The sequence below is a fragment of the Cupressus sempervirens genome, chromosome 8 (assembly GCF_028749045.1).
Source record: "Cupressus sempervirens isolate cs-2001-9-10 chromosome 8, ASM2874904v1, whole genome shotgun sequence".
In the NCBI taxonomy this organism is placed as follows: Eukaryota; Viridiplantae; Streptophyta; class Pinopsida; order Cupressales; family Cupressaceae; genus Cupressus; species Cupressus sempervirens.
Genome location: NC_143125.1, coordinates 612,708,885 through 612,727,104, shown reverse-complemented (window position 1 = coordinate 612,727,104; position 18,220 = coordinate 612,708,885).

The following is an 18,220-nucleotide window of genomic DNA, read 5'->3' as shown; positions in this document are numbered from 1 at the left end:
TTCATATTTGTAGTTATTCTTTAATGTGGATGTGTTATTTATTGGTTTTAGTATTAATTAAACTTAAATGTGATTTAATACCACATAACCCTGAGAGATGTAATCTGTTTATGGTGGTTGTTATGTATGTGAGTAATTGTTTTTGCTATTATTTTATCTCTTGTTGTTATTGCATCCACTATATTATATGTTGATGTTATTATCTTTCGAAAAAAAAGTTTGGAAAACTTAGTAAAACTTTAGGTTATTTTCTTTTGGATTCCCTGGCAGGGCCTTACAATATTTATGTTATTAATTTTATCATTTATGATTTATGATCGTTTAAATTAATAACATGATAAAATTATATGATATTTTATATGCATAAAGAGGTTTATCATTTAAATAAGTGTATTGGCCTATAAATTTATATGCATATATTTCTAGTCAAATTGGATATCAATAAAAATTTGATTAGTTTTATATATCTGAGATTGATATTGTGTTTTGTCTATATGGGTGCAGTTATTGTTCTATTTGGTGATCATTTAGTAATTATGTTGACATTATAAGTGGTACACTAGAGGCTTGGGATCTTGTTGTCTATGTGAGATGTGTACTTCCAGTATTTTGTGTTATTAACATGGTCACAAAAAATATTTTCAAGTAGATTTCTTAAAGCTTATTATTTTATGAACTCTTCATGATAGTTTATTTTATGATGTGGTTTAGAAATTAACCTTCACTAATGATGTTTTGGTTTGAGGACCAATATGAGATCCAATAACAATTTTATAAAGTTGAATTTGATTATCATTCATCGTCTGATTTTTTATATCTGTTGTTATTTATGAGTTTGGGAGAGGTTTTCATGGTACATTCTAAGGGAGTGGCTTACAATAGGGGTTTAAGGCCCAATGTGGCTAGTTCCAGGGTAACCAATCACAAGTTTTCTAATAATTAATAATATAGTAATTAAAATTTGTAGCACACATTAAAAGATAATTAGAGATATTTCCTCAGTAGCGCCTTGAGCACTAGTAATGGTTAGGAAGGAGTGGGAGAAAATGTTATTAAGGTCTTGCATAGTTAGTAATCATTGTCTATATGAAAGGTTATTGATGTCACATGGGTCACATTGAGGATCTGATGTCCAAAGTGACCAATCTAGGGTAACTCAACACTTGAGGCTATGGGTGTTGGAAATATTCTAGACTATGCTAAGTTACTGAGAGGGGAGGAGTGAATTAGTAACTACAAAAACCTCAACAATTTAACTCTTTATCCAACAATCCAATTAGCATTTAATCCATCACATATATTATGATCTAATTGCATGCATAAGAAACTAAAAACATGAAAGCATTCATAACACTTTGACACAAAGATTTGGTCACCCAAAAACCTTTCAAATAGAAAGTAAAATTGGGTTGGGGATGATACCCACAAGCTTTAGTACTGCAGTATAAAGTTGGCCTATTAAGGCTTACATTGATCACTTCTGGTGATCTGCCCTATTAAGAACAATAAGGACTGCTAGGTCGACCTTGTGAAAGGATTTACAAACATACAATGAAGTATGCATTCAATAAAGAGATTTGCAAAAGACTGTTAGGTCTACCTTGTTAAAGGATTTGACTAGTCCACCTATTAGGATGAAGTGGTAGCTGATCTTTGATCTGGAACTTGGTTTGCTGAATGAGATTCCTTTATGTACTAATTGCCTTGCTCTGATTGATTTCTTTGTTGCTCCTTATACTATTGTATCCTTTGTAATTCACTCTTCTTTGATTATATTTGATTACATTTTATTCACTTGCTTCTCTTTTTTCACACTTGGATATGATATAATTCATTACATGTATACCAATCCAATTATACAAATTACAAAGTCGACCACTATACAAGTTTACACAAATACTACAAAGTTAGCTCAAATGTAGACACTCAAAATCTAAAGAATGACTTGGTGAAGTTCTGATAGATGGCATCCACTGCCAATGCTTGGCATTGTCATGCACTTGGTAGACATAGAAGCTCAGTCCATACTGATCACTTTCAAGTAGTCTTGAACTCGATCAACACTGGTGACTCGGTAGATACTATGAAACTCATCATATAAACTGAGTCACTTGGTTTACATTATATGACTCAGTAAACACTATCTACTTGAGCTTGATATAAACTAGGTCACTCGGTTAACACTAGACTCACATCACATTAACTGCGAACTTGGTAAGCACTGAATAGCTCAGTTTGCACTGGTAAACTCAACATACACTAAGATGCACAATTTACACTATTGATCTTCACTGTAATTGAAACTACTCAGTAAACACTAGAATTTGTCTAGAGGACTTGGTAGCAACTATAGAACTTGGTGGTCACTAAAATGCTTGGTAAACATTGTTAATTGTACAATAAGCTCGATAGTTACTTACAATCTGATTAAGTGTATGTTACTAATAACAAACTTGACTGATATGTCAACAATCTCCCCCTTTGACATTAGTGACAAAAACACTTATCAACCAAAATTGAGTTCAAAAAGTTTCCTAAATACCTTTATCCATCACCTTGTGATTCATAGCTCGATAGAGTATACTGTTTTTGAGATTTTTAAAATTGATTTTGTAAGATATATATCTATACATGGTAAGGTTCTTTCATATAGTATACTATACATCTTCTTGCTATATACAACATATACTTTCTATACATATCTTTTCTCCCCCATTGTTTTTAGAACTTATTACATTTTCTCCCTCATAACTCTTTACATTTTTGTCCATCTACCTCCTCCTATACATCTTTCACATATCTTCTTATTCACAATATATACTCTCCTTATACTATATCTTTCTCACCCTTTTTGACATTAATGCCAAAGATTTATTCTATTTATTTACATGGTAATGCCAAAATGAGATAGAAAATCTAAATGTACCTTGAGTATGATAGCCAAGGTCTTGTCCCATTCCTCTTGTAAGACCCTACTCTTGTGCAGTGCAATTTGCACTTCTACAGACAACTCTATCATATAATCTGCTATGGAGAAGTTATTGTCATGGATGATAGTTTTAGAATGTACAATGTGTTTCTATAGTGCATCCATGTTGATAAGAATCATATGTTGTATATCTACCAATGTGGATATGATCCTTGCTTCTTCTTTAAGCAATTATACTTGCATATATGTCAAAAATCTTATCCTCTTGAAGTGTGCAGAGCTTGAATTAGGATCAAGTTGCAACTATTGAGCACTAGCCTTGAGATCTTCATCTATCTTGGACAACTTGTCCGTTATTTCCTTGGTAAAATTAGAAACATCACACAACTTACCAAAAAGTGATGATACAGTTGTACAAGTTATTTCCAAGGATCCCAAAATTGTAGAAAGTTCTACTTGATAGATAGCTATTTGTTGAGTAATGTGCTCCAACACTTTATTATCAAACTTGTTCTCTACCTTCTGCACTAGCTTATCCTACCCATCAATATCTTCATTGAATCTTTTAACTACCTCTCCTAGCTGATACAAAATTGGTTTTGAAGAATCAACCTCAATGCCTATAGCCTCTACCAAAATGTTCTTTCCATCCTCAATGATTTTATATTCCTTATCTCTTTCCTCTCTTAATCTTTGTTGTTTGGCCTTTTTCTGGAGGAGTTCACCAAATGTCTACATTTGGTCTAGAGTGAGCTTGGAAATGTGCCAATTTGGGATTACAATTTCCTCATCCAAATCTATTTCTTCCTCCATCTCTTTTCCTTTAACCAAAAATTGTGTGCTTGTTTGAACCTTAGTCTCAACTATCTTTGCACTTATTGCTTGTGTGCCTAGAATAGAAATAATGGTAGACATACTAGGACTGGCTGTAAAAACTGATATTGCACTTATTGAAGGAATATTAACATAAATACCTAAAGAATCCAAAATTGATGTGACAACCAGATATGTGTCCAAAATTGTTGTGTAGCCAACTTGGTAGAAGAGGTGAGAGTCTATAGCTTAGTAGACGAAGTGGAAGTCACTTCATTCAATGATGTGCTAAGTTGAATTAGAGAAAAGAGTGATTGGATGTTTGTATTATCACTAGTAGTCACAATAAATCTTGTTGGGGTTGTCTTTGTGCTTGATGTTGTCACTGGTTTTCTTAGAGAATGGGGAAGTGAGGCAATAATTGTTGTAGCTATCTTAACTAGATCAGTTTCCTTATCATCTTTCTTTTCTTCCTCGGTAGCCTCTTTCTCTTGTTCCTCTTCATCATCAATTTTGTCAAAATGAGTTGCTTCTTCAACATTTTCCTCTTCATCTTTTTCCTTATTCTCATCATCATCATCATCATTTACATTCATAGGGAAATCAATTGGTTTATATAGAAAATAGATATTTTTCGAAGTGTTTTTTGCATTCCTTACAATATGTTCAATGTCTTTTATCAAAACCAGGCAAGTATTGAACTTCAAAGTTAATTTTTCTTCATTTTTCTTTAGTGACTCTTTTACCTCTACATCTAATATGCTCAGTATAAGTTGTCTCAGAGTTTTCCCATAGATGTCTTTGACATTTTGCATTGAAAATCCCATCTTAGCTTGATTTTCTCCAACAAATCATTAGGAATATAAGAATCAATCTGATCAGGTGAGTACTTCCACTTACCATTTTGTCCATCACCAGATCTTCTATCTGCTTCTACTCTTCAGCTATCCTGATTTCATACTTTAATGATTTGAAGTTTGTTATCTCGGCTCCTACTTCAAGATCTTTTAGTTTGTCTTGGAAGGTGGGAGGAGGTTTTCTAAATATAATGTCTCCTCCTTCCTTGTCATATTTCTTCTTGGAGGATCTTCTTGTAAATACTACAGTGGATGGCTTTGGTGGCTTGGTGATAATTACCTTGCCCTTCTTCCTTAATGGCTCTTCTTCCTCAAATTCTACCTCATCCTCACCTTTTCCTTGGTCAACAAAAGGGTAGAACTTGTTTTCAGTTTTGCAATTCTTTTATTTCCCTTGTTAACCACATGATGAAGTTTGATCTCAAGATCTATCCTTGCTTTTGCTTCATCATATGTACCAAAATACGTTGCCTTAGGATTCATTGGCTCATTAATAAGTGCCTCAATGATGTCTTTAGTTTCATCAATATTAACCTCATATCCAAGAGTTTCACCCATGCTATTCTAGGCTTAACTACCTAAATGTATACTTTGTCACTATCCACCATAAAACATATATCATCCTTATAATCTTCAACTAACTTCTTGGGAATCTTGAACTTCTTGTTCATCTTTTCCTTGAATATATTGAAGTAGTTGTCCATAATATTATTATAGTTTTCACCCATCTCAGCAATATATTCATTGATTTGATAAAGCACGGGCACATCTTTTCTCCAAACAACAGTGCCTTTTGAAGGGAAGAATTTCTAAACATAAAAGAATAGAAATTTTAATAGGGAGCCAAACTTACATGGATTATTCTTTGATGTCCTTATGCTTTCCATATTCTTGCTAAATTGTTTCAACAATAGCTCGATAAGGTCATAAGAGAGATTATTCTTTACTACATTGTATGCAAGGTCAACTACTTCACATGACATGTTGTTTAGCCTACTTGAGCTATAAATCTTGTGCACAATGATGTGGACATTGAATTTTAACTCCGTGTCCATGACACTGCTAATCTCCATTCCTTTATCGTCCCATTTTGCTAGGGTTTTCTTTTCAAGTGTTACCCGACCTAGGGTTTTGGTCGTCTTAGCATTGGTCAACATTGAGAGACCAGTGATTTGATGAATCATCTTCTTTGTGATCAATACTGGTTGCTCCAACCAAAACTATCCATTATGCACCCAACTAAGGATAAACATAATCCATTTAACTTGGAACTCATGGGGCATGTGAGGGATGTGAGTTAACCCTTTAGTTTCTAGGTGTTGGTGCATAGGTTTCAAAAATCCATTTACACATAATTGACCTAGGGGCATCATCCATTTCTAAAGTACCAATCTCTTGAATAACATATTTAAAGTGAGTGTGAATGTCATTGATCAATGGTACCTTTTGGGGGATCTGAGACTGTGCTCCACTCAAATCTAGGGTTTCAACAATTGCAAGAGTGAGCTTGAACTCTTGTGCCTTCTATTCTCCATGAACCAACATTTATGAACCTTACTTTGCCTTGTTTTTGTTGGATGCCATCTTCACTCGGTAGGGTTTGAGAGAATTCAAAGTCTTTTGCTGACAATTCGCTCAAATTTCTTGGATGCTCTTGAAGATTGAACTTTGCAATAGCTCTCAAAATTTCATGGTAAGAATGACTTCAATTCCATGTCTTTTATCAAAAAAAATTCATAAATGCTCAATATAAAAGGTAGTTCAATTAACATCATGTTGACAGACTATCATCCACTTCTTTGAATTGAATACTTGGTGAAGACTTCATGACTCGGCAACCATATGCATCTTTATTATTTTTGACCTTGCTCGGTAGATTCTTTTGTTATTTAGTTACCATATAGAATTTAATTACTCATGACTTCACTCGGTAGAGAAGGTAACTCGGTAGACACTAGTACCCTTTTACTCAGTGATCTCTTTGTATCTAGAATACAAATATGGATCATTTTGTTCTTTCTATCTAAAACTATTTTGGATGTCTTCTTTGCTAGCCTAGTTCTAGTTCTTCCTTGAGAACTTAAGTAGAAATGTTAGAGTCACCCAATTCTTGAGTGAGTTGATCAAAATTTCTTGGACTTGTATTCTTGGTAGACTTTGGAACCCATTGTTGTCTCATCTGTTTTCAAATGTTACCATCTTTTGCCTTCTTTCCATCTTCAATTCTACCAATATTCATACAGTTCTTGGAAAGATGACCAATTTTTGTACAAGTGAAACATCTTTTAGTAGTATCTCTATTTCTCATATGATTTTTTATACAATTTGTTCCAATGTGTCCAAATTCTTCATAGTAATGACATCTACACTAGGTGTTGTAGTCCCAACCAAATATTGCTTTGACAATTTGTTTTGCTAGATTCAATATCTTGGTTTTACATTCTGATGACTTGTGTCCATGTTTCTTTCATTTGTGACATTTTCCTTCAAATCTTGGTTTCTCTTTGCATTCCTTAGCCTTATGACCATGTTAATTGCAATTGTAGGACTTTTCATTGAATTCTTCTTTTCCATTGCTGCAACATTTGTTTGATGTATGACCTATCTTACCATAATGATTGCAAGTAGGTCTTTGATTCCTTTGAGCTCCTTGCTTGGATGATTCTCCTTCTTTTGTATATCCAATTCCTACTTTTCCCTTTTATCTATACAAATTTTTCTTATTTAATTGATTCATATTTTCTTGGGATTTCATCATTCTTTCATAGACTTGCCTTTCAAATTTTAGATCATTTTGCAATCTTTTATTTTCAGATCTTAGGCTCATGGTTTTTTCATTTGCATTGGAGAGATGATCAATAAGGTCTGCTTGCTAAAGGGATTGATGCTAAATTTCATTTTTCTTTCCTTCTATCTCTTCTTTTATCTTTTTCTTTTGCTCCATGACTTCACATAGCCTTACTGACTAAATTTTTTGTTCTCTTCTTAGTTTTCTTACTTCTTCTTGCAGGGAACCATTCTTTTCCAAGAGTTCTTTGATTTTTTTTTTGCTTCATTTTAGCTTCTTGAAGGATGAAGGTCTTCAATTCTTTCTTCAATGTAGAGATGATCATTCATTTGAATTACAAGTTCTTTTCTTCTTTCTAGGGATTGAGAGAGTTGCTCCTTTGCTTTCTTGAGTTGGGAAATGGCCATTTCCAAATCTAGCTTTTCATTGTCAATAGCCTTCTCAAGTTTGAATATCTCCATGGCTTTGATCTTTGCTCAATCTATTAAATTTTTTTCTTGAGAACCACAATGCTCTGATACCAATTGTTGGAAATATTCTAGACTATGTGAAGTTACTGAGAGGGGAAGGGTGAATCAGTAACTATAAAAACTTCAACAATTTAACTCTTTATCCAATAGTCCAATTAGTATTTAATCTATCACATATATTCTGATCTAATTGAATGCATAAGAAACTGAAAACATGAAAGCATTCATAACACTTTGACACAAAGATTTAGTGACCCAAAAACCTTTCAAATAGAAAGTAAAACTAGGTTGGGGATGATACCCACAAGCTTTAGTACTGCACTATAAAGTTGGCCTATTAAGGCTTACATTGATCACTTCTGGTGATCTTCCCTATTAGGAGCAATAAGGACTGCTAGGTCCACCTTGTGAAAGGATTTACAAACATACAATGAAGTATGCACTCAGCAAAGAGATTTGCAAAAGACTTTTAGGTCTACCTCATTAAAGGATTTGACTGATCCACCTATTAGGATGAAGTATTAGCTAATCTTTGATCTATAACTTGGTTTGTTGAATGAGATTCCTTTATGTACTAATCACCTTGTTGTGATAGATATGTCTTTGTTGCTCCTTATACTATTGTAGCCTTTATAATTCACTCTTCTTTGATTATATTTGATTACATTGCATTCACTTGCTTTTCTTTTTTAACACTTGGATATGATATAATTCATTACATATATACCAATCTAATTATACAAATTATAAAGTCAACCACTATACAAGTTTACACAAATACTACAAAGTTAGCTCAAATATAGACACTCAGGCTCTAAAGACTGACTCGATGAAGTTCTGATACATGACGTCCACTATCAATACTCAACATCTTCATGCACTTGGTAGATGTAGAAGCTCAGTCCATACTAATCACTTTCAAGTAGTCTTGAACTCGGTCTGCATTGGTGACTTAGTAGATACTACCAAACTCATCATATAGACTAAGTCACTTGGTTTACATTGTATGACTCAGTAAATACTATCTCCTTGAGCTTGGTTTAAACTGAGTCACTTGGTTAACACTGATTAGCTCGGTTAACACTAGACTTGCATCACATAAACTACAAACTCGGTAAGCACTGAATAGCTTAGTTTGCACGGGTAAACTCGGCATACACTGAGATGCACAGTTTAAATTGGTCATATTCACTGTAACTAAAATTTCTCGATAAACACTGGAATTGGTCCAAAGGACTCGATAGCAACTATAGAACTTGGTGGTCACTAAAATGCTTGGTAAACATTGTTAATTGTATAATAAGCTTGGGAGCTACTTACAATCTGATTAAGTATCTTTCACTAATAAAAAACTTGACTGATATGTCAACAATGGGGTCTAGTGAGAGACTAGTCTAAGGTAACTCAAGTACCTTGACTGTGTGATGGAACTCCCTAATACATAGCCCAAGTATCTCCTCAATAGATTTTTATTTTACTTTTGGTGGGGATATTTACTTGTGGTTTTGATTTACTTGGTGGTCATTTTTGAGCTAGTAATTTTTATTTATTATTGGTGGTCATTGTTCATTGGTGATTAGTATTTTATTTGGAATTTTGTATTCATTCAGTGGTTATTCTTTATTAGTATTGGTAATTATTTTGGATTTTGGTATCTGGGTGATGATTTTGGTTTGTGGTATTAGCATTGGTCAGTTGTTTATGTTTTGACATTTTCTATCTTTTCTTATCATTAGCTTGTAGTATCCTTGATGACAAGAGCTTTCAAGATTCCTTATCGAGGATTTGATTTTGTGGTTTGATATTTGTATGTGGATTGTATGTTATCTCCCCAACTAAACAAGAGTGGGCCTAATTAGATTACCATGAGGTCAAGATGTAGTGGCACTCTTACCATTGGGGTCCTCATAGACTTGCACATGTTTTGGATGTTCCATTGTTGCAATTGTACCATTCCTATTCTTATCTCTTGGATACATTCTCTATATTCAGCTAATGTAGTTATGTATTCATATATTATCTATGTGTATCTTGAGATCCTTATGGGATGATTTTTTTAATGTATTATATTTGGTTTATCATTATACACCATGTGATATATATAGTGAATATTGTGTATTTGGATGTACTTCGTTGTATCATTTTTAGTTATGTATTTGTCTATAAGATCATGTATATGATATTCCATTATAGTTATGTACATTGTATTTAATATTAATTTACTTAATAAATTTACATAAATATGACTCAATGTTAAGGGACCCTTGAGAAAGGTAAATTGTATTTATTTTTCTTTATGTGAATTTGATGGGTATTATTATTTCTCTTGGGTTCCTTGGTAGGGAATTATACAATCTCTTAGTATAAAGGGAATAAGATATCATATTTTGCGATGTTATTATAGAATGAACATGTTATTTTGTGGATTGATAATCAAAACCAAACAATGATTCAATGGGTTGTTATAATTGTTGATCATGTTGTTATTAGGGAACCCTTAGGGCAAGAAGGTGTTGCTAATACTTAATTATCCTTTCAACTAGAAAAACAAGATCTATTAGGAATTTCAAAACTAATCTTACTTAAGGTTTTAGTGGATGAAGTCTTACTCACCTCTCATTCACTTCAAGTGGAATCTTTTATCTTCAACTATAATTTCCCTCTCTAGCCCCTTCTCTAGTGTTATCTTCCTATAGATAAAGTAGACTTTCAATATTGGATTGAATAACCATATAATTTCATTATCCCAATCAAAGTGATGGGTAAAATATATTGCATGTTCTATTATGTAGACTCCTATTGTGACTATAGTATCTACTCCTCCCTCAAAATTAAAGAGAAGGTTGGAAGAGCTTATAGAAAAGTGGTTTCCAAAGGGGAAATCAAAGTAAGTACTCAACCTACCCTAGATTAAATTATCCCATTGAGGGTGAAGTGATCTCCATGGAAGATATAAGGACCATCACATGGAATGTTAGGGGAATAAATGCCCCTAACAAAATCTACCTCATCAAATTATAAATTGAGGCAAGTGTAGAAAATATCATTTAATTGCAAGAAATGAAATTTGTAGAGGTAGATCCCCAACAAATATTTTCCAAATAGAAAAACTGAAATTGTGTATCCTCTCTATCTATTGGAGCCTCTCAAGGGTTGGAATTCCTATGGAAATATACATATATTAAGGTCAAATGGTTTTAGAAAAAAGAAAATGGGTGCAGCAAATTCAAGTTGATTATATCAATGTTCAATTTCAACTATTCAATGTGTATGGTCCTACTTCCAAAATTAGGAAAAATTACTTTGGGATGCTCTATGAGTTTATTATGTTGAATCTTTTGATACCTTTTCCACTCTTATGGGTGATTTAAATTTCATTTTATCCCTCTAAAACAAATAAGTAGAATAATCCAACCCATAAAAATATTTCAAGATTTCAAGAAATTTATTTCAAACAATTTTTTAGCAAAGTTTGTTTCATCCAATGAATAATTTACCTAGATTAATGAAATACCTTACTTTATGCACATTGTTGTGATTTCGGATGGATTTTTCATCAACTCCATTTGGATTTAAAAATATGGCCTTTATAATCGTAAAATTTTAGGAGTTTCATTGTTAGATCATTTTTCCTTCAAGCCAATATACTTTTTGCTATCACATTCAAGAAATTTAAAGCTTTATTTAAATTTAAGTAGATATGGTTTAGGGGCCCTTTTTTCTCCCTCTTTTTAAAGCTTCATTTAAATTTGAATAGATATGGTTTAGGGGCCTTTTTTGTCCCTCATTTTTAAGGCTTATGCCCTTTTCCTAAGCTCTAGTATGCTTCAACTTAGAAATAATATGAAAAATATCAATGGAGTAGTAGAGTCTTCAAGAACATCTTTATTTCCATATCTTATATTGATAAATATTTATTAAAAATTAATGAGGTGATTTTCAAATATGGCATGAATGTTACCTCCTATAATGAACAAAAAAGACATCAAAAAGAATATGAAGAAATTTTGGCTACGAAAAATTTATTGTGGAGGCAAAAATCTAGAGAATTGTGGCTTAGATATTATGACAAGAATACCATCCTCTTTCATGCATCATATAAAACTAGAGTTTTCAATCATTCTATTCCCAAAATTGTAGACTTGTCTACTATCATTGTGCCAAATTATGATAGCATTTAAACTGATCCAAATTATTATTTCACATTATTTTCCACAACTAAGTATCAAGTTATAAACCCAAAGAATTTGGTGGGAAGGGACCTTCTTTGTCCTTCTAGTTTCATACCATTATAATTTAGCATTATTAAATCCTTTTTCTCTAGAGAAATTAAGAAATAGTTCATAGTTTAATTCAAAAGTTTTTTCCAATAAATAAAAAAAGGCTGAGCTCAAAAATCCAACCACACAACTAAAACCAAAGATGATCTCACTCTCATAACGAAAGAATTTGAGTTATTCAACCAACTTTCCACATAAATTTTGAGAGAAGCATTATGCAAAAAAATAGATATTTACAATGGTTATAGAAATTAAACAAAAATAACAAAGTAGCATTCATACATAACATAATATTGATTTACTTGAGAAAACCCCTTTTGAGAGAAAACTCAACACTTCAAAATTTAACTAATGTATTATTCAAAAATGAATAACAAAATACAATATATACTCACAAAAAAATTCTTGCATGAGTATCACCAACTAGAGAATGGAGGTAACTCAATAGCTATAAGACTCTTCTACACAACCACTTGTTAGGGTTTATGTATACTAGAGAAATAAACAATATTGGATCTAATGCAATATAGATGATGCAAAAATAATATATCACAATAACTCAAATATTCAACATGGTTCACACATTGGGTTCCATCCACAAATAAAATAAAAAGTGTCCACCTTTTTTAATTATCTAGTAAAGAGAAAATTACAATTACATAAGGCAATCATGGTGCTCACATTCATGGTTTGGCATCAATATTTTAGTGGATACATGCATTAGCATTTGTGTTAGGCTTAGGATCCTAGAGCCTTGCAATGGGCAAATGGTTTTATGACAGATTTCTTGAGGGCAAGAAATCTCTTAGCAGTGAGGATTTGCAATGTCCCCAAAGTAAAGGAGTGAAATAATTAATTAGGTGGGTCTAAATTTTAAATAATATCATTAGGATATATTAAATTAATTAGTAAATAAAAGGAGCCTAATTAATTAGATAATAAATAAAGTATGTCAACTATTTTGTATCCTTGAGGGAAAATTCATGTAGCTCTTTAAAAGGTCATGGTTGGAATTATAAAAATTCATTGTGGATTTTCCTTTTCTTTTGTATTTTGAAATCTAGTTGAAATCTAGTTGTATTTTGAAATATTGGAAGAAATATATTGAATGATTGGATACGTTGCCCCCAAACCTCACAACCATATAGCACAACCAGAATGACCAGCAACCCAAAGAGACCTTTTTTGTTTTCCAATCTCAAAATTATGTCTAGCTATGTCTATTTTGTAGCAAAAAGTATGCCCTCCATCCTCGTTATAACCACTGAACTTTGCAAGTTTCCTAGTTGAGTTTTTGGTTAAAATTTATGCCCAAGTACTTGTATTCTTCCATAGTCTCTAGAGTATTTCCTTCTAAATGGAAATCAGCTTGTTATTGTTTCTTTTTTAGAGAGAAGATCATGATTTTAGTCTTGCTAGTGTTTACTTGCATCCCAACTTCTTTGACAAAACCCTCCAATGTTCTCAATTATTCTCTTATATTCTTGGTTGTTTGGTCTATCAAAGTGAGATAATCTTCATAGAGAAGAATTTTAACCACGTACTTCACAAGTTGGACTCCACCTCCCAAAGTTTTGTTCATCCAATCCTCCAACTTGTTAATATATAAGACAAATAACATGGTTGATAGTGGGCAGCCCTGTTTCACACCAATATCACTACCAAACCATTTGGATACACCATATTTTGTTTATGTTCTACCTCTACTCTTCTCGTAGTGCCTGTGAATAGTCACTCTAAGCTCATTTGGTACTTTGAGGTCCTCCATATGTTTCCAATGTTTCTATCTAGGAGCTATGTCAAAATCTTTTTTGAAATCCATAAAGTAGTAGAAAGCCTCTTTTCCCTCAATATCCCAAAATTTCTCAATGAGGTGTCTAAGAGTGATGTAGTGGTTGGTGGTGGAGTATTTTGGTCTGAAACTAGCCTATCATTTCACCCTCTTCTGTTCTTTTCTTTCCCATCTATTGATTTTTCACTTTATCATGCCCCCAAATAATTTACCAAGAAGTGGGCTTAGCATGATCGTACGGTAGTTAGAGGGATTATTGATATCTCTACTCTTGTGGATAGGTATAATTATGGTAGTAATATAGCTTGTCAAAAAAAAACTTTGATTCACTGTGTTGAAAATATTTTGAATGTGGGGGCAAGAAGTACAGTAGTTAGAGGGGTTATTGATATTTCCACTCTTGTGGATAGGTATGATTACACTAGTAGTCCAGCTTGTTGGAAAAGCACTTTGACTCACTTTGTTGAAAATATTTCAAAGTTTCAACTTGCAATCCATCAATGTCTTTTTCTTCGTTACTTGTTAGACTCTTTATTCCCTGCTATATATCCTCCACTGAAAAAAGTTCAACAAAAGTGTTGATTCTAGGGTGTGTTTCTATATTCAATTTTAACATAAAGTAATTTTTCATATGCTAGCCATTGATTATTTCTTATTTTTTTCTATTTGTAGCTCCTTTAGGTAGATCTCACTCCAATGTCTCTTAGGATTGAGTTTCCCCAAAGGGATAAGCTCCTTCCATCTTGCAGTGACAAATCTCTCCTTTTTTTCTTTTATCAAGTTTACATAGGTTATTTTCCTTTCCTTGTTTGATTCATTTTCTTTGTTGCCTTGCACTCTTCATCATACCATGGATTGGATGGGAAAGTGTTGCTGCCTCTTTTCCTGAATTCAGATTTTTCACAATCCTCTAATGCCTTGTGAATTAAAGGAACAAGCAGGTTGCCACAGATCTATTTTTCATGCTCTCTTCTTCCCTTGTGCAAGTGATCATATTTTTTTATTTGAAGATGATACTTTGAGGTAGCCACAAAAAATTCTTGGTTTTCTTGATTAGTGATAATTTTCCTTGAGAATTATTGTTCTTGATCAAGGTGGCATAGTTTTTTTCCTGCAGCTAGTAGTTGTGAATATCCAAGGTTGTGAAAAGTGACATATGGTCATATTTCAACTTGATAGGACATGTCCCAATCTGAAAAATCCATGATTCTAGATGTAGAAGCTTGAGAACAAAAGACATAGTCTACAGCATTGTGACTATTGTGCATCTCACATGTGATATCTCCTAACCTGACCATTTTTCTATACAATTAAATATGATCAAGCCATGTAATCTTTAGAGACCTAATAATTTAGCCCCAAAGTGGGACACGTTTCCTTTCCCATCTTGTGAGACCCTTTTCCATGCATGATATATATCTTCCTCTAACCAAATAGAATAAACCTCTCCTCCATCATCCCTACCCAACTAGATTGTTTGATTATTCCTTTTCCTTGCATTGAAGTCTCCCATTAAAACTATCTCCCCCAAAGAACCAAAGTTCAAGATGTCATTCTTTAGCATAGCATAAGGGTCCTTATTGTCAAAACCATTCTTTTTGTATAACTTAAAGTTTTTTGGATCAAAATAGCATGTTGCCAACCAAATTGTAATATCCTTTCCCTCTAGTTTTAGCCATATAAATTATTTTTTCGGTCTTTTTCTCCACTTTTATAGTGTCTTCCCATTCCTTTTTTTATTAATATGGTGATCACTATGTGCACAAATTGTAGAGAATAAGGTGTAGTCAAGTTGTGAGTATGTAGAATGTGTCGTCTAGACATGTGATTCTACAATCATATGGTATGTAACATGCAAGTGTGTATGGTATAGTAGAAGTGTGTGTAGTATGGTAGAAGTGTGTTCAGTATGGTGGAAGTGTTGACTATCATGGACGTGTATCATTAGATATGGTGGAATTTTTGTATCATTTTGATATGTCATTCAATACATTATAATTAATCTTCTTAGGATTCTTGATTTTGTAGGGATCTCAGACACCAACATAGTAATGACAAATAATTTTCCTTTAGAATTACATCATCAAACAACGTCAACCTCTCATAATGATGGTCAAGAAAATATAGGCTTTGATAATTAATATATATTTCATCATTGTAGGTGGGCAATAACTCTAGGCATTATGTCTCGTTGGTTGCCAAGTTGGAAAGTTTAATATCCATTAAATTTTTTAGTTCATGGTGAATATTTATAGCATGGAAACTACCTCAAATATCTCTTCCAACCTTCTTTAAGCTTCCAATTGTGAATCAATCTTTTTCTTGAAAACTACTAGTATTTAGGAGTCCCCTTCTATTTTGACTATTTTAGTTCTAGTGACAATAGTATATCAAACCTATAGACCCACCTCATTATTATCTCTTACCAGAAATCTTTAAAACATGTGATTGACGATCTTGCCCTCCCAATTATACTTGAGTTTGTAGAAAACATCATTGAAATAACTTAAGAAATTTGAAAAAAAATAGTAATATCTTAGTGAATTTTTCTTTTTGAAGAATTAATTTCTAATAATATATTTTCCTTCATTAAAAAAAATTGATTTTAGTGGTAATTTTCTAAATTACTTTTTTTATATAAATCTTGGTATATCTTGGCAAATAATAGGAATTATTTCAATTATTCTAGTGAATCCTTCCATTTTAAAATAAAGTATTAATAAAAATAAAGGTTTGAGGATGGAATGAATCGTGGATGTAAGGGGTAGACTATAATATTTTGTTTCAAATATTGATTCAAAATATAATCTATGTGATGGGATCACTCATTGTATCTATGTGATACTCATAGAAGTGAAGCATTGAAACTTCTTGGGAGGTCACTACTCCCAGCACTTTCCAAATCAAGCATGCAAACCATAGAGTTCCCTCCAAGGTTAGACTTGATTTTCTTGTAACCCCATTTGCAAAATGATATTATTTTTTCAAATGGATATGCAAGAAAAGTGGGTTTAACCTTGGAGGAACTTTGTGGTTCAGCACACTTGAGTTGGAGTAGTACTAGGACATGTGACTATCGAGAAGTCCAGGTGCTTCACCTTTACAACTATAACTAGGATGCAATAAGTACTAAGTATTTTATTCATTCTCATAAGACATGGGTTCTTTTTAACCACTAATCACCAAACAAGGGTCAATCAGCTTGACTCAAAAAGTATACAATTTAACCTTGATAGCAATATCACAATTTGTTATGCTATGGAGAATATATCTTACTTAACACTTGTACTAATTATAGTCCAAAACCTCTCCTCAGATTCATCCCTACAATAAAATATAACTTAAAATATTCCAAACAATTGGTTTGATAAGGTTATGCCATTTCTTATGACAAAATATTTTGACTGCACTAAAAAATGGAGTACAACCAACAAGTTAAAAAATTAATGCAAATCATATAGAAACTTTCCTTTACAAAGAATGAAAATACATAATTTATAGCTTTTAGTCATATAATAAATGATGCAGAAGTGTCCTAGGTTGAAGAGAAATCTTGTATTAACCAAAAATATTTCATTTTATATGTTTGAATAAGGGTTGTCTTAATGTAGAGTTGTTGTCTGTGGAGGCTTGCTACTTAGTAAGTCAATCATATGAGCTTGAAATGTCCTTATTTCAGGGGTGGATATTCATCTTGGATATATCATCCTACCAGTTGAGGCTTAGTTCCATATCATGAGTATCCATGGATTTATTATGGATTTTTGGTGTGCAATTTTGGTATTAAAACATTATGCTCACATTGGAGGCCTAAACATGCCCAGATGAGGCTCAAAAACTCAATGGATGGGCGCTTGCAAGGATCCAATCTTGTAAATCAAAAGCTAAGGATTCCAAAAAATGGTTATAATAGCCAATCAGATAAATAGTTATAATTCCACCAAGAATAATCGAGCCCTTCATTGTTTGAGCTACTAGGTCAACACAACAACCAAACCATGTAGAAGAAGTTGATCTCTCTAGAGTATGTTGAATTCCTCCTTTGGTGATCGAGTCCCTTCATTAACCAAGCTACTCGATCAACATTGTAACCAAGCATCACTAAGCTCCCAGTGCATTCCAAGTGCCTTCGATGACTAAGAACCTCCTCCTTCTTTGACTGAGTCGCGCATCTTTCTTCGACCAACATGCAAGATTTCCAACAAGTCTAGGATGATCCTGCATTAGACACCCCAAGTTTGAAAAGATGTTCTCAATAGCTGGAAGAAAGTCTTCTGGAATTCAACACATA